This window comes from Colobus angolensis, unplaced genomic scaffold (genome assembly GCF_000951035.1).
Source record: "Colobus angolensis palliatus isolate OR3802 unplaced genomic scaffold, Cang.pa_1.0 Scaffold143, whole genome shotgun sequence".
NCBI classification, from domain to species: domain Eukaryota; kingdom Metazoa; phylum Chordata; class Mammalia; order Primates; family Cercopithecidae; genus Colobus; species Colobus angolensis.
The window spans coordinates 3,758,404-3,783,866 of NW_012114522.1; the positions used below are offsets into that span (position 1 = coordinate 3,758,404).

Consider the following 25,463-nt stretch of genomic DNA (forward strand, 5'->3'; position numbering starts at 1 on the left):
TTTTAAAAAATATTTTTATCATGGTTAATATACTAAATATATCAAAATATTTAATCATGGCTGATATATTAACCATTTCTAAGTGTGCAATTCAGTGGCATGAAGCACATCCAGACTGTTGAGCAACCAGTGCTACCATCCACCTCTGGAACTCTCTATCATCCTCACCTGCAGCCCACATTCTTCACAGATGCCCTGTGCTGTCCTGTGGGAGTTTTGTGGAATAAAACAAATATTAGTGGCATCATAATTTAACAGAGAAGGCTGTGACATCAGACTTGGGTTTGAGCACCAGCTCTGCCATTTACCAGCTAACCTTGTGCTATTGTCTGCAGCCCCCTGAACCCTCTGCAACTCAGGTTCCTCATTTGGGAAATGGAGATCACCCCAATCTGGTCCCTGCACATCCCTCGTTTGTGAGGATGAGACTAAGGAACGGAGGTGAAAGGCCTCGTCTAGCATCACGCAGTGGACAGCAGCTGCAGTGGCTGCTCCCTTTGTTGGGCACCACCACCCTCTTGTGTTAGGTCAGCCCGTTCCCCTCTGTGTGGTCTGAGGGGGGCCCTTTATCTTTTCCAGGACCTGCAAACATCCTCAGGACCCACTGCGTATCCTAAAACTCCCAACGGGCCTGGGAGGACCTGGGTACAGCCTGCCTGCTGTCCTGTCTCCCATGGGAGGACCCGGGTACAGGCTGCCTGCTGTCCTGTCTCCCATGGGAGGACCCGGGTACAGGCTGCTGCTGTCCTATCTCCCGCCATGGCTGAGACTGGCTGAAGGGCCACTTTAAGGAATGAAAGGCGTTCTGTGTGCACCAGCCAGGGACTACCAGCGGGTGCTCATTGTGGCAGAAATACCCTTATGCCTGCCAGGTCAGAGGGAGGCGCTGGCTCGGTGTGCTGGCCTCTGAGCTTCTCCTTTGGCTGCATTTTGAGTCAGGAGCCTGGACTGGCCCTGGGTCCCTCCTCAGCGCTGGAGGGGGTGTGATGCATCACCACGGGTGGGTGTCCTTCCGGTGAGGGCTGTGAGGAGTTGACAGTGGAGGCAAGGAGTGAGCTGGTAAGTAGCTTTCTGCTTCTTTCACCCTTGGGGCTTCTGTCTCCTGTCTTCTCCCACCCTATCCTGTTGCATCTGGTGGCTGGTCGCCCCTCTCTGCTTGTTCTGACATGGGAATGTATTGGATGAGATCATAACCTGTGCTTTCCATTAAAGCAGTTCTTTTTCCCCTTCTTTTTCTTAAAAAAATTGAGGTGAAATTCAATCACTCTAAATTAACCGTCTTCAATTATACAATTCAGTGGCATTTACTGTATTCACAGTGTTGTGCAACTATCACCTTGATCTAGTTGCAAAACAATTTCCTCACTCCCGAACAAAACCCTGTGTCCATGAGCAGTCGATCCTCACTTCCCCTCTCCCAGCCCTGGCACTCATCCATCTGCCCTCTGTCTCCTTGGATTTGCCTGTTCTGGATATTTCGTAGACGTAGATTGTATGTGGCTTTTTGTGGCTGACTTCCTTCACTTAGTCTGATATTTTCAAGGTTCACCCATGTTGTAGCGAGTGTCGGTGCTTCCTTCCTCTTTATGGCTGAGTAGTATTCCATGGTGTGACTATAACACAATTGTCCATTCATCTGTGGGTGGACATTGGGGTTCTCACCTTTGTGGCTGGTGTTGGAAGCAGTGCTCAGGGTGCCAACATTTTCTTCCCAAGGCTGTGGCTGCCCGGGTCCTGCTCTGCAGGCTTTTCCACCCTCTCCTCCCCTGCTCATTAATGCATCAGTTCAGTCCCTTGTGATGAGCACTGTGCTGGGGGCTCCCAGCCTTGACTTGTCCTTGAAACCTGCAGAATGGTTTGTTGGCTCCTCATTTTCCAAGCAAGAGCGTGGGAGCGCCCCAAGGCAGGAGGGACGATGTAGGGGCCATCCGAGTGCCCCAGAGAGGCAGCTGGCACAGCGCAGGGAGCCCTGGCCGCCTTTCTTTCGGTTGCTGGAACATGCTGGATTCTTGCTGCTCAGAGCGCTTGTGTGAGCTGCTTGCTGCCTGGAATGTTCATCCCTGCCCTGGCCCAGACTGGCTTCTTTTCATCCCTCATGTCGGTATTACGCAGGGTTCTCTAGAGGGACAGAACTAATCGGATATATGTGTATATGCAAGGGATTTTATTAAGGAGAATTGACTTACCAATCACAAGGTAAAGTCCCAAAATAGGTCGTCTGCAAGTTGAGAAGCAAGGAAACCAGTGGCGGATCAGTCTGGGTCTCAAAACCTCAAAAGTACGGAAGCCAACAGCACAGCCTTCAGCCTGTGGCCAAAGGCCCGAGAGCTCTGGCAAACCACTGGTGTAGGTCCAAGAGTCCAGAAGCTGAACAGCTTGGAGTCTGATGTCCGAGGGCAGGAAGCATCCAGCACGGGAGAAAGATGGGGCCAGAAGACTCAGCAAGTCTGCTCTTCCATCTTCTCCTGCCTGCTTTATTCTAGCCATGCTGGCAGTAGGTTAGATGGTGCCCACCCAGACTGAGGGTGGGTCTGCCTTTCCCAGCCCACTGACTCAAATGTTAATCTCTTTTGGGAACACCCTCCCAGACACACCCAGGAACAATACTTTGCATCTTTCACCAATCAAGTTGACACTCAATATTAACCACCACAATGTCTCAGCCTAAATTTCTCCTCCTTGGGGAGGTTTTTGACTGTCCCAGATAGTGGCTGTGCCCCTTGTCCCCATCAGTACCCTGTTTGCTTTTGAGAATCATCATGATCTGAAATGGTTTTATTGTCATTTCCCCTCCCCAGAAGCTAGAATCAAGCACTATGAGGGCAGGAACCCTGCCTGTGGGGTTTCCCCTCCTCTGTCAGCCTTGGACATTGGCACAGAGCAGGTGTTCAATCAGTAATCACTGCTACTGACTTAATTTCTGAACTCCTGCTAGCTCTGTGATTGAGTGCTTGCTCCTTTATCTTTCTGAGCTTCACTTCCTTCTTTTGTGAAATAAAGAGAATGTCCCTATCTCTTGGGGTTGGTTTTGGATGTAGACCAAAACCAAAACAGGCTCAGTGGCGTCTGTGTGCAGTAGGTGTTTGTCAGCCGGCGCTGCTGCTGGTGTTACTTGTGGAAGTCATGGTCATTGTGATTGTCAGTGAGTTTTCTAATGCCAGGTGACTCTTACGCTTGCTCTGAGACCACCAGGGGACCTCCTGGAGCTGAGCTGTCCTATTCCAGTAGCCACTTGCCCGTAGGGGCTATTGAGCACTGCAGTGTGGTTCCTGTGGACTGAGATGGACTGTGAGTGAAAAATACACCCTGGCCAGACGCGGTGGCTCACGCCTGTAATCCCAACACTTTGGGAGGCTGAGGGGGGTGGATCACCTGAGGTCAGGAGTTCAAGACTAGCCTGGCCAACATGGCAAAACCCCGTCTCTACCAAAAATACAAAAATTAGCTGAACGTGGTGGCAGATGCCTGTAATCTCAGCTACTCGGGAGGCCGAGGCAGGAGAATAGCTCAAACCTGGGAGGGGGAGGTTGTAGTGAGCCAAGATCGTACCACTGCACTCCAGTCTGGGTGACAAGAGCGAAACTCCGTCTCAAAATAAATAACTAAATAATAAATAAATAAATAAATAAAATGCACTCCTGGGCTTGAAGATGTATGAAAAACATGGAATATAAAATATCTTAGTAATAATTTTCACATGAATTTCACTTCAAAATGATGCTATTTTGTGTATATTGGACTAAATGAAATGTATTATTAATTTCATCTTCTTTTTACTTTTTTTTTTTTTTTGAGACGGAGTCTCGCTCTGTCACCCAGGCTGGAGTGCAGTGGCCGGATCTCAGCTCACTGCAAGCTCCGCCTCCCAGGTTCACGCCATTCTCCTGCCTCAGCCTCCCGAGTAGCTGGGACTACAGGCGCCGCCACCTCACCCGGCTAGTTTTTTGTATTTTTAGTAGAGACGGGGTTTCACCATGTTAGCCAGGATGGTCTTGATCTCCTGACCTCGTGATCCACCCGTCTCGGCCTCCCAAAGTGCTGGGATTACAGGCTTGAGCCACCGTGCCCGGCCTTCTTTTTACTTTTTAAAATGTGGTTACTAAAACTGTGAAATTACACATGGCATGTATGTTGTATTCCACTGGGCCTTGCTGCTGTAGCCGTAAGCTCCAGAGGGCAAGGTCCAGGCTCCGGCCTCCGGGGCTCAACCTCCAGCTCTGCCTTCTATGAGGTCTGTGACCTCAGGCAAGTTAATGAAATGGTTTTTGTGATTCAGTTTCCTCCTCTGTAAATAAGAAGCTCAGCTGGATGACAAACAATGACAATGCACCTTTGAGGGCCACCTTGTGCCCTGCTAGGATCTGGTGCCCCATTAGGACAGGGGGTGGCAAGGTCTCTGCCCACAGCAGCTTACGTTCTGGGGGAGGGGAGACCCATAGCCTCCACAGTTGAAATACAGAGGCTGATCCAGCCACTAAGGCCTGTGACGAGTTCTCTGAGGGCCTCAGGAGGGAGATGCAGGGGATAGTCACACGGGTGGTGGGAGCTCCGTCTCTGGCTGTGAGCCCTCGGGAAGGCCTGGTGAGGAGCGCAGGGGTAGAGCTGTCTGGAGTCTGGAGCCTGACGCACACTGGGCTGTCACTCACTGGCAGTCAAGCCCATGACTTTGGCGTGGCCCAAGAGGGTCGGGCCACTCTATTGCCTCTTGGCCACTCAGTGGCTCTTGCCTGTGTAAGCCTTTTGCAATACTCATTGCACGAGGATTTAAGAGTTTGCAACCTCATGTTCATCTTCTGCAGTCCCTGCATCCCCTAGTGTGGGTGAAGCTGCTGTTTGTCCCCATCCTGGAACTGCCCCACACCAGCTCTGATGGCCGAGGGTGGCTGATTCTCAGGATGTGGTGCAGGCTGCCTGCCCTCTTGTTTGATGCACCCCCTCTGCTCTGGACCCCATCTCCACTGCTTTCTGTCAGGCCCAGGAGGGGACTATGAGCTGAGTTCCCAGCTCAGCCAGGAGCCACGAGGGAGACATGTCACATCACCCTGGGAGCTCCGGTATTCTGGGGTATCACCCCATCCCTGTCACTGCGTGTGTGTGCTTGCTCCATGTGGAGAGATGCCTGGGGGCAACTTTGTCCTGAGATTTGTAGGGGTCATCTAACACTGTCATCCTCACTTTCCTTGTGCACACCTGCCCTCAGGTGCCTGGCATTATGCTGCCTGTTGGGGCGGGTGTGCCCACAAGTCAGCAGGAAGAGCCCCAGGTGATTATCGAGGATGGCAGTGGACCTTCCTCCCAGCCCTCTCCTTGGACCTCCACCACCTCACTGCTGGGGAACGAGTGACTTATCTGAGCTTGCACAGGTGGAAATGGCAGTGGTGGGTTCAATCTAGCTCTGGCTACTCCTAACGGTGCTGTTCACTTATGGAAAGAGTGCAGGATGAGCAAGTCTAGAGAGGAAAAGTGCAACATGGGAACTTTGTTAATACAATTGCATTTATTGGGGATTTTTGTTGAATAAGTAGATTTTAGCTGCTCTTGCAACAAAAAATGTGTAACTATGTTAGATAGATATATGTTAATCTGCTTCACTATAGTAACCATCTTAGGATCTATATGCAGCCTGTAGCATCATGTTGTAAATTTAGCCTGGCATTGCAGACCCCCGTGGTCTGCTCCCAGTTCAGCTCCTGCCATTTCCCCCACGAACCATAGCCCTCTCCTGAGCACTGCTCCTCGGGTGCCACTTCCTCCACCCTTCTTGGGCCCCAGGAGTGGGGAGAGACCCACTTACTCTACAAATGAGGATTGAGTGAATGAAGTCATTGGGGCTGGATTCAGACAGGCCCAGGGGCAGGGGAATGGACTAATGGGGCTTCCTTCTCTCCTCTGATTTTGCCAGTGTGGCATGACCCACCCTGCCTCCCTCTCCTGCCATGCCTGCAGCAGAGCCCGTGTCCAGCTACACAGTCCCCCGGCTGCTCTCAACTGAGCCAGGCCTTTGCACATGCTGTTCCCTGTGATGGATCTGCCTGTTCACCTGCCCCAGCCCCAACCACTTGTGCTTAAGATCCATCATGCGTCTTCCTCCAGAAAACTCCATCCCCAGACTGGGCCAGGTAGAACCCCAAGGCCCTCACTGCCCCACGCCACCCTCTGCCCTGGCCACAGTGTGTTGCAGCTGCCAGTGACTTGTCTGACTCCTCCGCTAGACAGAAGGCTCTATGAGGGTAGGAATGCTTTCTGATTCACACTGGAACTCCCAGAGCCTGGCCAGGGCAAGGTGCACAGTAGGTGGTTAATAGATTTTTGGCTTTTAGTCTCAGATTCCCATAATGTCAGTGTTGGGAGGGACCCTAGCAGGAGTACAGTATGTTCTCTCTATTGCTTGCATCAGGTCCACTCTGCGCTTAAAAAAACATCACTCTGTTCTTTGCAGAAGCCACCTCTAGTGACAGTCAATTGTTTGAGCCTCAGATACTGTAACGGTTGGGATGGGAATACCCCAGATTGTTTTATCAGTCCAGAGATGACATTTACGAAGGTTCTGTAAAACTCAAAGTTTCCCTTTCCCTCCTCAGACTGGGATTTCACTGCCTTATGGTGCAGCCCGCTTTTAGTTTAAGGCAGCAGAAAAATGTTAGAAGGCTGTTCTTCAGAAACAAACCGCATGCCTGTGTTCCCGGAAGGTCACATTTCTTATTCCATTAGCCTGGTTTTTCTCTTTCTCCCAAGCCATACCCTCCGAATGCACTTTGGAAGACAAACCTCCTTTCTGGATGTTGGCAGGGCTGCGTTGTTGGGCCAGGGCGCTGGGTGAGTGAGCTCATTATGCCCAGCGGTAATTGGATTTCTGCAGCAAGTCTTGGAGCCTTCCAGGCTCGGGGCTTGACGAGGTTCTTTTTGCAAACCAGATATCTTATTTTGAAAAAGGGCCTGGATGCCCCCACATTGTGCCTAATCTATTTAAACCACTGGGCAGATGGGTGCTTTCCTGACATGATCTATCTCTCCCAGGAAGTACCATAGGCACCCAGGATGAACCGAGTCTGTGAGAGCCTATGCATTGCAGAGCCCTGGATTTTTCTATAGGGATGGCTAAAAACCAATGCAAGACACTTCCGACTGAAGACACAAACAAGTCTTATTGCTGGATAAGATATTAGAAATCGGAGTGCTCTAGCCAGAAGATGGGGGAGGGATGCTGGTGCCCTCAGGTGCCCCAAATTAATAAGTTGTTCATTTGGAATTTGGCGATTCATTTGCTCCTGGATTGGAGCTTCCCCTCATCATTGTTAGTGAGCAGAGGGCTTTGGGGGTATGCTAAGAGGTCAAGTGGCAAGGTATGTGAAATGGGATGTGTTAAGTCACTCTTAGGTAGGGATGTGGGCTGAACAGTTTGGGGTGGTGTCTTATCTGCTTATCGTGGCACATGCGGAAAGGACCTCTGCTTATCAGAGCCTCCTGAGCAGAGGTGAGCAGCTGTCTGTGAGAACAATGCCACAGCATTTGAAAACACCATCATTGTGGACTCTGTTATGAATCCTGACCATCCCTTCCCAACTGAAGCACTGAGCTATCTCCACACTTCCAGTCACCACATGTCACGAAGGGGATCTCGAAAATATAATGGCCCCATTCTGCCTCCTTGTAAGAAGGTCAAGCTGTAGACTTCCACGCTTCCAACCCAGGAAGCTGGTAGTAGACATTTTTGTAGATGGTGTTCAGAGACTATTGGATAAATGATTGATTGGCTCCCATTTACTGGAACCAAAACGAAGAAAAATCATGACAGATTTGAAAATTAGCCATTTACGAAACTTTGAACAGTGTCAGAGAGGTAATTTTGCTATCTAAATGTAAAAGAAATACCTCTTTGAAGTCCTTGCTCCTGACTTACATGGCAAACATGGTGCCTGATTCATTTAGTGCCAAAGAAGGCAGTAATGGAAGAATGAAAGGAGCAAAAGGACATGAGGCATATTGAAAACAAAGTGAAATGGAAGACATGAGTCCAACCATATCAGTACTATTAAAGATGAACAGGTTAAATAAGCCCATCAAAAGGCAGATGTTAGGGATAAAATATATGATCAAGTATACGCTGTCTTGGCCCTTTCAGGCTGCTATCACAAAACCCCTTAGACTGAGTAGCTTATAAACAACAGAGATTTATTTCTCACAGTTCTAGAGGCGGGGAAGTCCAAGCTGAAGGCGCGGGCAGATTCAGCGTCTCACGAGGGCCTGCCTCCCCGTAGATAGCGGTCTTCTTGCTGTGTTTTCACATGGTGGAAGGGGTGAGCTACCTCCCTAGGGTTTCTTTTACAAGGGCACTCATCTCACTTACGAGGGCTCACCCTCATGACCTAATCACTTGCCGAATGCCTCGCCTCCTAGTGCTATCATACTGGTGACTAGAAACATGAATTCTGGGGGGACATAAACATTCAGGTCATAGCACTGTCTGTAGGAGACACACTTTAGATTCAAGGATACAAATAGATGGAAAGTGAAAGGGTGAGAAAAAATATATCATGCAAATAGCAACCATAAGAAAGCTAAGGGGCTATACTGATTTTAGACAAAATGAGTTTAAAACAAAAAAAAAGTTACTAAAGAGCAACATTTTATAATGACAAGAAGTTCAATACATCAGGAATATATAACAATTATAAGCATATCTGCACCTAACAAGAGAGCACCAGAATACATGAAGCAAAAACTGACAGAAACGGGCTGGGCATGGTGGCTCATGCCTGAAATCCTAGCATTTTGGGAGGCTGAGGCAGGCAGATTGCTTGAGCCGAGGAGTTTGAGACCAGCTTGGACAACATGGTGAGATGCTGTCTCTATAAAAAAAAAATGCAAAATTAGCCAGGCATGGTGTTGTGTGCCTGTAGTCCCAGCTACTTGGGAGGCTGAGGTGAGAGGATCACCTGAGCCTGCGGAGGCTGAGGCTGCAGTGAGCTGTGATTGCACCACTGCACTCCAGCTTGGGCAACAGAGTGAGAGACTGTCTCAAACAAATAAGCAAACAAACAAAAAACCTGACAGAAATGAAAGGAGAAATAGATAATTCAACAATAATAGTTGGATAGGTCAACACCCACTTTCAATAACAGATAGAACAAGTCTACAGGAGATCAACAAGGGAGCAGGGAACTTGAACAACACTGTACACCAATTAGACCTAAAGGAAACCTATAGAACACTCGACCAATGACAGAATAAATATTCTTCAGTGCCCATGAATCATTTTCCAGGATAGACCATATGCTAGGCCCTAATACAACCTCGATAAAATTAAAAGGAGAGAAAACAAGCAAACAAAAAACCTAGGCAGGTTCTGTGACTACAGTGCAATGAAGTTAGAAGTCAGTAGCATCAAGCCGTGCCTGGCCTGTAGCTGATGTTTGATTCTTGCCAGTCAGGCACCAGAGGCCCTCACTTTTCCCTTCCTGTCTCATCCTCCATCACTCCTGCTTGCCCCTTCACTTCCCTTTGCAAACTGACTACTTTACTTCCCTGACTCTCCCCACCTCCTTTTCCAACTTCCATGCTTTTGCTCACCGTCCCTCTTTCCTGGAATGCCCGTTCCTTGGACTTCCCTACCCTGCCGTGCCTCCTCAGTCTGCATCCTGCCCATCCGCCTGACCTGCCCCTGGCCAGCTCCAGGGAAGCCTCGTCTCCTGTTCCTCCATTCCCCTCACTTTAGCTGGGAGCTTTCCCTGCTTGGGACTTGTGTAATTCTCACCACACCGTGTTCATTTTCCTTCTGGCCCCTAACCAGCCACTGTGTTGAGTGACTGGCCATGTCCAATTTCATCTCCGTTACTGAATGGGGTGCCTCTCTGTTCCCTCTTACTGTCCAGCACAATTGGGAAATGACCTCCGCACTGAGGTAATTTTAAAAAATGTCCAGTCTGAACTAGTCTCATATTTAATTGTACTCTATAAATATTTTCTCAATATAGTTTTAATAGTTTAGATAGAAGACTTGGCTGTGGACTATTAAAGGTATTGTCTAGAATACCTGCCTTAATGAGCCTTAATCAGGAGGGTTTGTAATGAACAGATCAGAGACACGGTTCTCAAAATGAGGTCCTGGGCCAGCAGCAGCCTCATCTGGGAGCAGCTCAGAACCACAGGCCCTCTGGCCCCACTCTGATATCCTGGATCAGGGATTCTGCAACTAGGGTCTGGCTTTTAACAAGCCCTCAGAGCAATTCCAATATGCTCTCCAGTTTGAGAACCAGGGCAGACAGGGCTGGTTCCCACTTGTATTAGTTAGGGTTCTCTAGCGGGACAGAACTAACAGAATAGATGTATGTATGAAAGGAAGCTTATTGGGAGAATTGACTCACACGATCACAAGGTGAAGTCTCACATTAGGTGGTCTGCAAGCTGAGGAGCAAGGAAGCCAGTCTGAGTCCCAAAACCTCAAAAGTGGGGAAGCCGACAGTGCAGCCTTCAGTCAGTGGCCCAAGGCCTGAGACCCCTGGCAAACCACTGATGGAAGTCCAAAAGTCCAAAAGCTAGAGTCTGATGTTTGAGGGCAGGAAGCATCCAGCACGGGAGAAAGATGGAGGCCGGAAGACTCAGCAAGTCTGCTTTTTCCAGTTTCTGCCTGCTTTATTCTAGCTGTGCTAGCAGCTGATTAGATGGTGCCCACCCACACTGAGGGCAGGTCTGCCTGTCCCAGTCTATTGACTCAAATGTGAATCTCCTTTGGCAAGATCCTGGCAGACACACTCAGGAACAATGCTTTGTATCCTTCGGTCCAATCAAGTTGATACTCAGTATTAACCATCACTCCCCTTATCCTGTAGTTATGCATTCTGTTTGGCTGTTTCTAAAATAATTGACAATTGGTTGCTCCCCCTTCGATAGGCACAATCACCCCAGCTCTCTTGCTGAGTCTACAGGTGAGCACAGGAGACCCTTGTTTCCTAGAGTGCAGACGGCAGCTCTTCCCGTCCATACAGCACACATCCCACACGGGCGCTCAGCTGTGCTTGGCTTCTAGTATTTTCTTGAGGAAGAGGGAAGGCACCTTGTCTCTTATAGCACAGTCACCTTGCCACCTCTCCCTCCTTGTAAGGCTGAGTGTGGGCTGTATTGTCATTTCTAGGAAAGGAGGGAAGGCAGCAGAGTCTGAAAACCAGAAGTGGGCTGGGAGTGGGGAGGTCTGAGTTCGAGTCCTGCCCGCTTCCTGGCTGTGGTGCCTGGGAGCGGTCCTTCCTTCCCTAGGGCATTTGTGGAGTGTCTGTTGTGTGCTGGGCACCTGGTTTCTGCCTATTGAGAAGGGATGGTACTCACAGGACAGTGTGATTCCCTCACCTCTCTTTGAGTTTGTTTTCCCATCTGCACAATGAAGTCTTTTCAAAAATAAAATTTTTAAATAGCTCAACCATCCTGCTCTAATATATAAAACAGAGAAGTGATGGTTTATTCTCACATTTATCTTTTTTTTTTTTTTTTTTTTTTTTGAGGTGGAGTCTCGCTCTGTCACCCGGACTGGAGTGCAGTGGCCGGATCTCAGCTCACTGCAAGCTCCGCCTCCTGGGTACGCCATTCTCCTGCCTCAGTCTCCCGAGTAGCTGGGACTACAGGCGCCCGCCACCTCGCCCGGCTAGTTTTTGTATTTTTAGTAGAGACGGGGTTTCACCGTGATAGTCAGGATGGTCTCGATCTCCTGACCTCGTGATCTGCCCGTCTCGGCCTCCCAAAGTGCTGGGATTACAGGCTTGAGCCACCGCGCCCGGCCTCTCACATTTATCTTACGACTTTAAACTGACAACATTTACTAGTTATTAGGTCAGTTAATGAGGATAGTGAGGTTGCTCTGATGAATTCAACTGTCAGAACGAAAAGTGTAGGGTGACAGTTGCAGTCTGAACAGTTCTGGCATCTTGAGTATTAATGGACTTTGTTGTGGTTGTGAAAATATTCTGTCGTAATGACTTGCATACCGCATTTGTGATTCTGTTTTTGGGAGTGACTTGCCTTGCATTCTTAGAGTGCATTTCACTGGAGATGACAGGAGAGACTGTCCCCCAAGCCCTGCACAAAGCTGAGTGTTCACCTGTCAGCCCAGGTCCCTGCAGTGGGGTCTACCCAGGTTAATATTGGGTTTGTAGCCCATTTGAGTTGGTATGATGTTATCATAGTTTAAAATTATTACACCTAGAAAAAAGAAGTCAAGCATTTGTTGCTCCAGACCTTTGACTCCTGGCCCCCGCAAACATCTTCAAGGAGCATCAGGGCTCCATGGAAGGTGGTTTGAAAACCAAGTCCCAGCACCCTGAGTGCTGAAGTTTCTGTTCCATTTTACTTTCATTTCTAAAATTATTTACTTATTTATTCATTGAGACAGAGTCTTGTCCTGTCACCCAGTCTGGAGTGCAGTGGCGCAATCTTGATTCACTGTAACCTCTGCCTCCCAGGTTCAAGCGATTCTCCTGCCTCAGCCTCCCGAGTAGCTGGGATTACAGGTGCCCGCCACCAAGCCTGGCTAATTTTTGTATTTTTAGTAGAGACGGGGTTTCACCATGTTGGCCAGGCTGGTCTCGAACTCCTGACCTCAGGTGATTTGCCTGCCTCGGCCTCCCAAAGTGCTGGGATTACATGTGTGAGCCACCGCACCTGGCCCTGTTCCATTTTAGACATCAGCCAGCACCCCTTCACAGGGCACCTGTGTCTGTGTGTCCAGATATCTGTGGTATTGTTATCTGCCTGTATCATGTTTAGCTCTTTGTTCTGTCTCAACCTTCAAGAGTCCTCGTATTACTAAGGTGGGACCTGGGAACCTGGAGCCTCCAGGACCATCACTGGCGGGGCTGAGCTGAGCTGAGCGGGAGGAAGGGCTGCCATGGGAGCTGGCACTGGCCTGACCTCCAAGTCTCTGCGAACAGACCTTGAGGGACCTGTGCCTTCCTAGGCATCTCCAGGTCATATCTGCTCCCTTCTTCCTTGGGATGGCTGTGGAGTTATAGGGAGTGTCTGGAAAAAGGAACAGTTGTATCTAGAAAGGGTGATATGTTTCTGAAATTCACACCGTGCTGTCACTCCACTGCTCCAGGGGCTCCCCGCTGGCCCAGGATAAAGCACAGACTCCTTGTTATCACACACGTGGCCTCATCTCCTGATGCTCCTGCTGTTACCTATGTCTCAGACCATTTGGCTGCCATAGCAGAAATACCATAGACAGAGGGGCTGAAACAACAGAAGCTTATTTCTCAGCGTTCTGGAGGTTGGAAGTCTGAGATCACGGTGCCAGACAATTTGGTTCATGGTGAGGCCCCTCTTCCTGGTTTGCAGGTGGCTGCCTTCTTGCTGTGCCCTCACATGGTGGAGAGAGACAGGAAGTAAGCTCTCTTGTGTCCCCTTCTTTTTTTCTTTTCTTTTCTTTCCTTTTTTTTTTTTTTTTTTGAGACAGGGTCTCACTCTTGTTACCCAGGCTGGAGTGCAGTGGTGTAATCTCTGCTCATTGCAGCCTTGAGCTCTTGGGCTCAAGTGATCCTCCCTCCTCAGCCTCCCGAGTAGCTGGGACTACAAATGTGCACCACCACACCTGACTAATTTTTTTTATTTTTTGTAGAGATGAGGTCTCATTATATTGCCCAAGCTGATCTTGAACTGAGCTCAAGCAATCCACCTTCCTCGGCCTCCCAAAGTGCTGGGATTACAGGTGTGAGCCACCAAGCCTGGTCTCCTGTCCCTTCTTATAAGGTCACTAATCTCATCATGAAGGCTTCACCCTGATGACCTAATTACCCACCGTAGTGTTTCAAATGTATCAGTTTGAGGGGACATAAACATTTAATCCTTAAGACTGTCCCTTACCTTATGGAATTGTCTGCTTTCCCTGAACTTGCCCAGACTCCTCCTCCTCCTGTCTGCACAGGCTCATCTCCTTGGGCATCACCCACCCTCCCAAGGCCAGGGCAGGTCCTTCCCTGTACATTTGTCTGTCACAGTCATGGTCACGGTGTGTGACTGATGCCTTTCACAGTCTTCTTCCCCACGGGCTGGAGCTCTGTGAGGGAAGGGACTACATGAGATTCATGTTTGGGGCTGAGCACAGGGTCTGGCATGGAACAGGCACTAGGATGCTGTTGAATGAATGAATGAATGAATAAATGAATGAATGAATGGAGCTTGCGTTGCTGCTGCTCTCCCTCTCTGATGCTGATCGACTTTTCTTTGACCCCTGCTCCTCCATCTGCATGTCCTGATTTCACCCCTGCCAGAGCCCACTTTGGATGTCCCTTCCTTCACCACGCTGACACCCATAGCTCATGGTCTCCCAGTTATCACCTGGGCTTGTTACAGTATCTCCTTTGCTTGGCTAGGAGCTCCTTAAGGGGTGGGGGGAGCTCTTGGGACATTGAGGGACTCTGCAAATGTCTGCACCTGAGAAGGACTTCCTTCCGTACTGAGCTGGTGGTAACTGATAGTAACCTGGTAGTGAGCTCATCTTGGTTTATGTACTCCAGGCCTGTAATTACTGTTCCTCTTCAAGCCCCTACTCTCTTCCTGTCTCAGCACGACCCTCCCTTCCACCCTTTCTGGAACTGCTTTCTTGAGAGGAAGCCTGAGAAATGTGAAGTGCATCCACCAGCACATCTCACAAAGCCTTGTGCACACAGGAGGTGCTTGGTAGGTGTCTGTGGAGGAGTGCCCTGTTCAGCATGTAGACATTTCAAGCCCATATGGGGTGGCGGGTGTAGAAAGGATGTAGAAACCACAAAAAGAAGTTGCCCTTTGCTTGGAAGTCACTGACTACCCCTTCTTATTCTTGGTGGTGTGGTTACTTGCTAGTCTCTTGACTCATTTCAGCAGAGGTGAGACAGAAACGACCTGATGGCTGGGGCCTTTTCTGGGACTTCTTAAGGGGCCTTTGCATGTTAATAAAGGGAAGATTCCAAAATGATGCAATGAGTTAGCCAAGAGCCAGCAAGTAGCAGTGGAAAAAGAAAAAGTTTTTATACTTAGCTTGGGATTCTAGCAGCTAGACTCCTCCCTGCACAATGTGCCATGGCCCTCTGAGAACAAAGCATGTTGACAGAAAATTAAATATCACTGAATTAGCTGCAACATCTACTTGCTACAACCTCCACACCCACTTGCTAATTGGGTCATGTTGGTCAAAGAACTTCATACCTTCCTGCTGGTCCATTACAATGAGGGTACTAAGAATACCCGTGTCGCAGGGCTGCAGAATACTGGGTAATTTGGAGAGTTCGGAACAGTTCTTGCTACGCAGTGACTGTATTACTTGGTGACTGTTATTACTTGGTGCATGTTTGTTGAATCGTAGTAAATTATCTGATGGGAGAGGGGGTGGCTGCGTTGTTATGGTGCTTAATCCTTCTTGTAGCACAGGTATCAGTCCCCATTGCCTATCCTCGCCTCCAAGTTTCTCTCCTGTTCAGCACCTGATAAAATTTTATAGTGAAAATCTCAGTAAGAAAGAAGACTCCACGTGCACAGAATGTTCTAAAGGAAGCTTCATTATGTTCTCTTGAATGTTGATAAACAACTCTCATTTCTATTTGATGAGAATTTTATGTGGGTTCTGAATATGTTACGAGTAGCAATTTTATCAGAAATTATTTGTGTTTGTGGGTGTGTTTGGTGGGGAATTGAAGTAGGTGGTTTTCTGATGATATTGGAAGCATTTCATGAACTGGGATATTTTGAAACTGCTGTTTTATGAAAGTGTTGGGGCTAATTCAGTGGCACTTAATTTTCTGCCAATATGCTTTGTTCTCAGAGGGCCATGGCTTATGCAGGAAGGAGCCTGCTGTTTATCCCTGAAAATGTTCTTGCATGGATTCTAAGAGGATGTCAGGCATGCTGCTCGTCCTCGGGATAGAAAACAAAACAGACACAGTTCTTTGGGCAGCTGGGAACTGGTCTTAGATTCAGAAAGACCTGGGTTCAAGTCCTGATTCTGTCATTTACAAGCTATGAATTTTAAGAAAGTGATTTCACCTCTTTGAGCCTCAGGTTCCTTATCTGTCAAATGGGGATACTACTGCTACCTGTTTTACAAGGAGACTTTGAGGATGGATTGAGATGAGGTGTACCCAGCACACTACCTGGCAGAGAATAGGCTCTTTTGAGTGGCAGCTGTTGGTTTAACTGTTGCTTTTGGTCTGGGGGCAGGAGTGATACCCCAAGAGACCCATGCAGTCTGACTCAGGGCCACTCCTGGGCCACTACTGGGCCACTTCCCTTCCCTTGTTCTCTGCCTGGTGCAATGAGCAGGGTCACCTTTTGCAGAGGAGGTGGTTTTGTGTCAGGGCAACGGGCTTGGTTTCCTGTGGGTTTGTGGCTTTGCAGTGTTGTCCCTTGCCGGTGCCTGTGGGGGGTGTCAGGAAGGTAGAGGAGGGAGGAGGTGGTGGGTGGGGCAGGGTCCCCCTGTCTGGGGCTCAGCCTTCCTGTCCTGTTCCATCCAGTCAGCCTCTTGGCTGTTGTATTTACTGAGTACTCACCTGAGTGGGTGCTTTAGTTTCCTCTCTAAGCCTCTCAACCACCATGCAAGAAGGTAGGAGGAAACAACCCTCCAAGACCCCACGAGGTTAAGCAGTCATTTAGGGGTTAGAGTTAGTGAGTCTGGGGCTTTCAGATGAGAATCTCACCCTCTCTCCAGCCGCATAGGGCTACCGAGGAGGTTTCAGTGAAGGTGGCATGGGAGATGTGGGTGTGCCTGTGGGTCCTTCTAAGACCATTTCATGAAAAAGAGCAGCAATGGTTTGAAAAGCACATTCTAGTCTTTTCCCAACCACTCTCTGAACATATACCCCAGTTTTATTTTTTCCTGGGAATATGCTATACCAGCTTTGTAGTCTGATCTTTTTGGATGTGGCAATCTATTCTGAAGACATTCCAGAGAAACAATTCATAAATGAATGACCAAGTGTGCCCTCCGAGCCAGGCACTGTGCTGGGGCAGGGAGACAGCTGGTGAACAATCCCGTGTGAAGAGGGAGGGACCTTAATCAAGTACGAGGTGCTCTGAGGTTGGGAGATGGGGGAGGTTTGTGTGGGGATGAGGTCAGTGGAAGCCTCTCTGGGGACATGACCTACAGAATATGGAAGGGTATGTTAGTCTGTCCTCACATTGCTAATAAAGACATACTCGAGATGGGAATTTATAAAGAAAAGAGGCTTAATTGACTCACAGTTTTGCATGGCTGGGGAAGCCTCAAGAAACTTACAATCATGGCATTAGGGGAAGCAGACATGTCCTTCTTCACCTGGCCGCATCAAGGAGAAGCAGTTTCGAAATATCCCAGTTCATGAAATGCTTCCAATAGCATCAGAAAACCACCTACTTCAATTCCCCACCACACACACCCACAAACACAAATAATTTCTGATAAAATTGCTACTTGTAACATATTCAGAACCCACATAAAATTCTCATCAAACAGAACTTACTCACTATCATGAGAAATAGTATGGGGTAAACTGCCCCCGTGATTCAGTTACCTCCCGAGGGGTCCCTCCCACCACACATGGGGATTATGGGAACTACAATTCAAGAGGAGATTTGGGTGGGGACACAGCCAAACCATATCCTAGGGTAACAAAGGAAAAGCTGCTTACCTGAAAGGTAGCCATGTCTCTCAATTCAAAAATGAGATACAAAACATTAAAGGATCATTTTTTTTATACCCATGGGGGACATGGCTAATTATATTAAAGCCTTGGGCTTCTGTTTCCTTCTCTCCTATTTCTCCACTCCAGGGAGGAGGGGCGGGGACAGGAAGCAGGAAGTAGGCGTGGCCAAGGAGGCGGGGTTAGGGGCTGGACAGGAAGTAGAAAGGGAGGAGTCATGTTTGAGTTTAAAAGCCTGCAGCGGAGCGTGAAGCCAGATGGACTTGGAAGTGGAAGCATCAGATTGAGTGGTTAGGGTTCATCTCACCTCTTCTGTGTAAAATTAACTCTGAGTTGAGGCATCTTGGCTGGGGCTGGGGAAGAGAGGAGTTGTGGGCAGAGGAATGGCCTGCAGCGTGTGCAGAGGCTCAGAGGCAGTGCAGAGGCAGTGGCCGCCCAGGTCACTGTGAAGATGGTGGCTCTGATGTGGGTAGTGGCATTAGGGGTGGAATGGAGGGGGTTGCATTGATGTTTGGGGGATGCAGCCATTATTAGTATGGCTATTATCTGCCTAAGTCTGTGGGAGGGGCTGCTCTGCTCCAGATCATGCAGTGGATGCCTTAATTCGTTTAATCCACACAACAGCCTAGGACAGAGAAGTGAGGTGGTGATGCAGGTCACACAGCAGAAGGGCTAGATCTAGGATTTGACTCTAGGCCCAAATGACAGGGAAGCCCAGGCTCTTTCTCTTACACCCTTCCCAGGAGGCCCAAATGTTCAGAGGCAGAAGCTGTGGCAAATATGGAGGGCTTGCTGGAGTAGGTGATGATGTGGCTTATAAACCTTTACTAGGTTGAGTATGAGGCGCAAAGTAATTAGAGCACAGGACTGGAAGTAAAGGGGCTGGGTTCAAATCCTGTCTTTCTATGTATATTTGGATTAGCCACGCCCTCCCTGGACTCCACATCCCATCTGTGCAATGGGGAGGTCGGATCAGATGGCCTTTCTTAAAGTCCTCTCCAACTTTGGAGCTCACTTCTTGTCTACATCAATATTCGCTAAGTGTTTTTTCCCTTTGGGAAGATTGACATTTGTCTACCAACACCCTCCTACCCGAAGCTCCCTTTTGGTTTCAGGATGCCAGTGGGTATCTAGGCATGGTCACATGGTCACTGCTCATGACAACAAGGTTTGTACCTTTCCCACCATTAAAAACATTTTTTTTTGAGACAGGGCCTTACTCTGTCACCTGGGCTGGAGTGCAGTGGCACAAATCATGGCTCACCGCAGCGTCAACCTCCTGGATGCAAGTGATCCTCCTACCTCAGCCTCCCCAGTAGCTGAGACTACAGGCAAATGCCACCATGCCTGGCTAATTTTTGTATTTTTTGTAGAGGCAGGGTTTCGCCATGTTTCCCAGGCTGGTTTCTAACTTCTGGGCTCAAGTGATCCATCTGCCTCAGCCCCCCAAAAGTGCTAGCATTACAGGTGTGAGCCATGGTGCCCAGCTTTTCCCACCACTTTGATATAGGCTCCAATTTCTTGCTGGCCACACAAGCTGGCAAATCCTGGGTCCTTTTGCATGTTCATTGGAACTTTGGGTGAGTCGTTTCACCACTGCAAGCCTCATTTTCTCCATTTGTAAACATGGAGTTATGTTCCAGCCCTTAATTCCCTGACCCCATTGCCCCATTCTGAGTGTGTCTGGGTGATATGGTAGCGTGCCGAGTCTTGTTTCTGCAGAACAACAGCCCTGGGTAGGAGTACTGAGGAGCTTGGTAAATAAATTAAAATGTACAATACAGCTGAACTTTGGAAATCCTTCCTTGGCCCCATTCAGCTAGGCTGGAGGTCTTGTCTGGTTTTACTTCCTAAAATGTTTGTATTCATGGTTCACCTCAGGCCTCTTCGTACCCCACCAGACCAGGACACAGCCTCAGCAGTCTGCCTTCAGGAGCCCCCTCCGTGGAACCTCCTGCCAGGCAGTCCTCCGTACGGACTCTGGAGCACCTGGTCTGAAATGCATGAAGGGGTGATCTCTCCTTTTCCACCCACCTGGCTCCATTGCTCCCCACTGTGCTCAAAGTCAAACTCAAGCCTGTTAGAGATTTGTAGTCGCTTCTTCTCACTAGATCTCTGACTACTCCAGGGCAGCATTACACCTTGTTCATCTCTGTATCTTTAATGCCTGGGAAGTATCTGGTACTTAATAGGTTCTCCATAAACAACAATGATGCTGACTACCATTGTATTTATAATGAGCAAGGGATCTCATCTGCTGTAAGGATTCTCCATTTACAGCCTTGTGGACAGATAGTTATCTCTGCTACATGAAACCTCAGGAAACAGGCTCAGAGAGGACAAGGGCCTTGATGGGTCAAGAAGATTGTTGAGTCAATTTACATTTAACTTTTTAATCTCTCTAAAGAGAGTTCCAAGGCATCTGCTACTTTAATGGAAAAAACAGTCTGAGTTTTGAATCCTGTCTTTTCCAGGTGCCGAGAGAGCCACGGATTGGCAGGCACGCCCCAGGCATGAGCAGGGTGCTGGTGGTTCTAAGGCAGCATCCATCTGCCTGGGCAGAGCTGGGTAGGTGGGAAATCCTGCCTGGTGCCAGCCATGCTGGAGTGAGTCCTCGGCTGAAAGCAGGCCACCATTTTTATCCACTGTGCAGAGTGATAAGTAATGAGCGAGATGCTTGGGGACTCCTTACCCTCAGTGTCTGCTGACTTCTCATCAGTGTTGCTACTGGGAACTTTGAAAGTTGTCTGCAAAATTCATGAAAGTGTTGCAGAAAGGAAAAATGGCATTCACCTGTACTCCCAGCACTGAACTGCTGTGTTGGTGTTCTTTCAGGCTTTGTTCAGAGGCAGCGTGAATGTCGAGACTGTTGGTAGAGATGCAACATTTTACTTTTTATTGCGGAATGAAGGGAGCCCATTTGGAGCTCACTTACTTGTGTCCCAGTTCTATCACATACGAGCTGTGTCACTTTGGGGAGGTTCCTCAACCTTTCTGAACCTTCAGGGCCTCAGCGGCCTGGAGAGTGTCACTTGCCTGCATGTCTGTGCTGTGTTGCTGCCGCCTGATGTTGGTCAGTTTGACAGGTGAGGGGAGTTTGGGGGGACTTGTGGGAAGGGGAGGCGGGGGCTTAGATGAGGAAGGGCCTTGTCCGGGCTAAGGAGTTTGATTTTTACCTGCAGGGCAGTAGGAGAACCAAGGAGAGTCTGCGGATATGTGTTACTGTTTTTTGTTTCTCAGAAGAGCAGTGGCCATCACCAGGATCAAGCGACACTGGGTCAGAACTCCACATGGCTGCGGGTGGCCCCAATCCAGGGGCAGATGGGGCCGAATGGGTGGGCAGAGGGTGAGGAAGGGGCCAGGGTGCAAAGCAGTTGGGAAGACAGAAGGAACCAGTCCTTGATGTGATGGGGGCCACCTGGGAGCTGGGTGTCGTGGTCCAGTTCGGGATGCTGAGGTATGGGCCGGGAGGGGTGGGGCTTTACACTCCCAGGAGCCCTTTCAGGAGAGCCTGGTGTCAATGGAGCACGTTTTAGCTGCTCGGGGGGGTTTCGGGGAAGTCTTCAGGCTCTAGAGATGGGGAAACTGAGGCCTGCAGCAGTGTTGCGACTTCTCCACAGGACCCAGCAGGTTGAGAGCTATGAGCCCAGGCCTGTTATTCTGCACCCAGTTTGCTCTGGTGCATGTGGCCAGCTTTCAAGAACAAGAGGGAACCACTGGGCCTGAGGGCATGTGACTTATGATTTCTTAAACACGGAGCGGAAGACCAGGTCTGTCGTCAGCCAGGGATTCACGGTCCTCTCTCGCTGAGCCCGGACCCTCCCAGCAGCCCTCCCTCGTCACATGTCACACCTGACTCTTGCCCTGGTGATGGCGGTTATTCCTGATTGTCTTTAAGTTTTACTTTTCCACTTATTTTGGGAGTTGGTGGTTCACAATACCTCTGACAGAGACCTGGCTGCATCTTGTTTACAACTGCTTTTTCATATGAGTAAGTGTTCTGAGGCCTGGGGCAAGGCCTCGCATCATCATTTTGCTATATAAGGTATTGTTGCAACAATTGGTAATGTTTGAATAGGAAACGTTATCAGTGAATAAAATTTCTGATTTTGATCATTATGTTGTGATTTTATGTATGTATGTCTGCATGTATGTATGTGTATATATGTATGTATGCATGCTTGCATGCATGCATGTATGTATATATGTATGTGTGTGTATATGTATGTATGTATATATGTATGTATGTGTGTGTATGTGTATGTATGTATGTGTGTGTGTGTGTATGTATATATGTATGTATGTATGTATGTATGTATGTATTTTGAGATGGAGTCTTGCTCTGTGTTGCCATCTCGGCTCACTGCAACCTCCACCTTCCAGGTTCAAGCGATTCTCCTGTCTCAGTCTCCCAAGTAACTGGGATCACAATGCCTGGCTAATTTTTTTTTCGTATTTTTAGTAGAGACGGAGTTTCCCCATGTTCGCCAGGCTGATCTCGAACTCCTGGCCTCAACTGATCCGCCCGCCTCAGCCTCCCAAAGTGCTGGGCTTACAGGCGTGAGCCACCATGCCCAGCTGGTGTTATGATTTTATAAACGTCTTTTTCTTCAGAGATAAAAATCACAACATTTAGGGTGAGGTGTCATGGTGTCTGCAGCTTACTGTCAAATGGCCCATAAGGATAGAAATACATACATCTGTCTTTATAAATAGATACATGGGATAAGGAAAAATTAAACAGTTGGTGAATCAAGATGAAGATGTAAAGGGATTCATTGTTTGCTGTCTTTGGAACTTTTCTGTAGGTTTTGGAATTTTGCAACAAGACATTTTTTTAAAGGTGTTCCTAGTGGCCAGACTGTATCCACCTGTCAGTCGTGTGGTCTTGGTCACCTGAGGCAGAGAGAAATGCTTGCTCCATAGTTCATATTTGGCATCCTCTTGGGGAGCAGCTTTGACATAAAGCCAGAGGCTTTTGATGAAATTCGTTCCTCCCCGCATAGAGAAATCATTACATTTTTAGAATCTTTGCTTTCAGACCAATTTTCCTTCAAATTTTCATTTCTTTCCTTCCTCTACATTTTTATTAAAGTTTGATTGCCTCGTAAGATCACTGAAGTAGTGTTTGTAGTTTTAACTATTCAATTAGAGAACAGACTAAAGACATTAACAGACCTTCTTTCTCTCCATCCCTCCAGATTCTGCCCCGTGTATGGTAACCAGTGGGAGTTGAAATCTCCTGAACTTTTTCCTGTGCTTGCAGGAACCCACACAGATATGCGTGAACATCTTGTAGGACTTGGTTTCTTCTTTTCCTTGTTTATCCTTTGTTAATCTGGTTAGCCTCCTGCTAACCTTGAAGTTTCAGTTGGGGCATCACCTCCTCCAGGAAGCCCCCAGGCTCTCAGCTCCAACCTCACCCCAGTGCAGTCATCTAATTCCAGCCTCCTCCTCTGTTTGATCTTGGGTAGTGTGAGAGCAGCAGCTGTTCCTGTTTCGCCCTCTGCACTCGAGCTGGGAGCCACGTGATGCACAGTCAGTGTCTGTGGCGGGATCACGGGGGTGGGGTGGGGCATATTGGGCAGGGATGCCACACGAGCTGAGCTTGCAGGTCAGATAAGTTTTCTCGATCAAACATCCCTTCCAGCTTCTGGGAACAGAGTCCTAGGGCCCTGAGCACCAGGGACAGAAGGTCCCTTTGGGGACCTTGGTCACTGCCACTAGGGGCTCCCATCCCCTGGCTGATTCTGTCCCTGCACCATGTCCTGTGTGGGTGGGGCAGAAGAGATGGCCGTGAGCTACCTAAAGATGGGGCCAGGGCCGCATCCTCTCTCCTCCCCAGGGTTCAGAACAGGCTGGGGTTCTTGGGGGTGACCGGAAGAAACCCAGGCCAGAGCTGGAGCAGCATGGGATTTAGACAAGGGCTGGCCTGGGTCTCTGTCTTTCCAGGACCCCCAGTCCTTCCTCATTACAGGCCCTGTTTTCTGCAGCTGGGATTTATTAATGTTACCAGCAGATCGTCTGGTGGGTGCCAGGGGACCAGGTCACTGCCAGCTGCAGGAAGTTGGAAGTTGAACACGATGTAAAGCTGAGGGCTGGCTTCTCGGCCAGTGTGCCCAGGCAGCATGGAGGAAAGCATCCTTTGCCCTGAGCAGCTTTGCTGCAAAGTCAGACCAGAGAAATCTGTGCTGGCCTGATCACAGGATCCTAGACATTAGAAGCATTGAACCAGTGTTTCAGAAGGATTTACCTTAAGAGAAGAGAGTGGGACTGAGAATTCCTGCGTGGCCTGGTGTGGGATGTGTCCAGGAAACAACAATCGGGTATCACATGGGGGGCTTGTGGGAAGATGGAAGGAATTCTGCTTTCTGTTAGTTGTTGCTTATTAACAAAAAATATCAGTAATGCTTGGCTGTTAAATGTCTGCATGGCTTTGCAAGAATATACATATCACCAGGTTTGAAACAGGCATTGTCCCCACTTCATGGAGGCATAAACTGGGTGGTAAAGTGATTTTTGTGCAGTCAGGGATTGTTGACACATTCAGCCAACAAACGAGCCTTGATTCCTTGCCAGGCAGGGAGTTGGCATTTGAGATGAGAAAAGCACAGTCCTACCTGCATGGCACTCCTGGGTTCGGTAGTTTTTGAGGGTGAACCGCCAGCCTTCAAGAAAGGTAAAGACTCTGTCTTCTCATACCTATCACTGTTGGTGTTCCCTCCTAGACATAATCCTGGGGGGATCGAGATGGTTTACATCACAGTGGGCTCTGGATCCCTCCCTCTCTGTTTCTCATCTTCCTTTCCACTACGCTGATGTTCTTTGATGGCTGGACACGTATTGGCAATGCCTGCTGGTGGTGATGGTGATGGTGGTAAGAGTGATGGTAGTGCTGCTGATGGTGGTGATTGGTGATAATCGTGGTGGTGGTGATGGTGGTAAGGAGGGTAGTAGTGGAGGTGAGAAGGGTGGTGGGGCTGGTGGTGGTGATGGTAGAGATGATGATGGTGTTGATGTTAATGGTGGTGGTGATGACATTGATGAGGACAGTGGTAGGTGTGATGGTGATGGTGGTGGTAATGATGGTGATGCTGGTGGTTGATGGAGATGGTGGTGATGGTGATGGTGGTGAGAGTGATGGTAGTGCTGTTGATGGTGGTGGTTGTTGATAATGGTGGTGGTGGTGGTGATGGTGGTAAGGAGGGTGGTAGTGGAGGTGAGAAGCATGATGGGGTTGGTGGTGGTGATGGTAGAGATGATGATGATGTTGATGTTAATGGTGGTGGTGATGACAATGATGAGGACAGTGGTAGGTGTGATGGTGATGGTGGTAATGGCAATGGTGATGGTGGTGGTGATGATGATGGAGATGGTGGTGGTGCTGGTGATGGAGATGGTGGTGGTGCTGGTGATGATGGTGGTAGTAGTGAGAAGGGTAATGGGGATGGTGGTGATGGTGGTCAGCATGGTGATGGTGGTGGGGGTGGTGATGGTGGTGATTATGGTGATGGGGATGCTGGTGGTGGTGATGGCAAGAAAGGTGGTGGTGGTGATGGTGATGGTGGTGGTGGAGGTAATGGTAGTGATTGTGATGGTGGTCGTGGTGATGGGGATGGTAGTGGTGGTGGGGTGGTTCTGGGATGGTGGTGATAGTGATGGAAGTGTGGTGGTAGTAGTGAGGGTGGGATGGTGATGTGGTGGTGGTTGTGGTGGTGAGGGTGGTGATGGGGATGGGGGTGGTGGTGGTGATGGTGATAAGGAGGATGATAGTGGAGGTGAGAAGGGTGGTGGGGTTGGTGGTGGTAATGGTAGAGGTGATGATGATGGTGT

At 48.9% G+C, this 25,463-nt stretch overlaps 1 protein-coding gene across 1 annotated transcript in view; it reads left to right on the forward strand.

Annotated features, from left to right (window-relative positions):
- Positions 1-927: 927 nt before the first annotated feature.
- The window catches only part of JAKMIP1 (janus kinase and microtubule interacting protein 1), a 174,959-nt gene continuing 150,423 nt past the window's right edge, over positions 928-25,463 (forward strand). The window contains exon 1 of the mRNA XM_011935422.1: positions 928-1,059. The gene's annotated coding sequence lies outside the window, so the exon portion shown is untranslated. The remainder of the gene's footprint in view (positions 1,060-25,463) is intronic.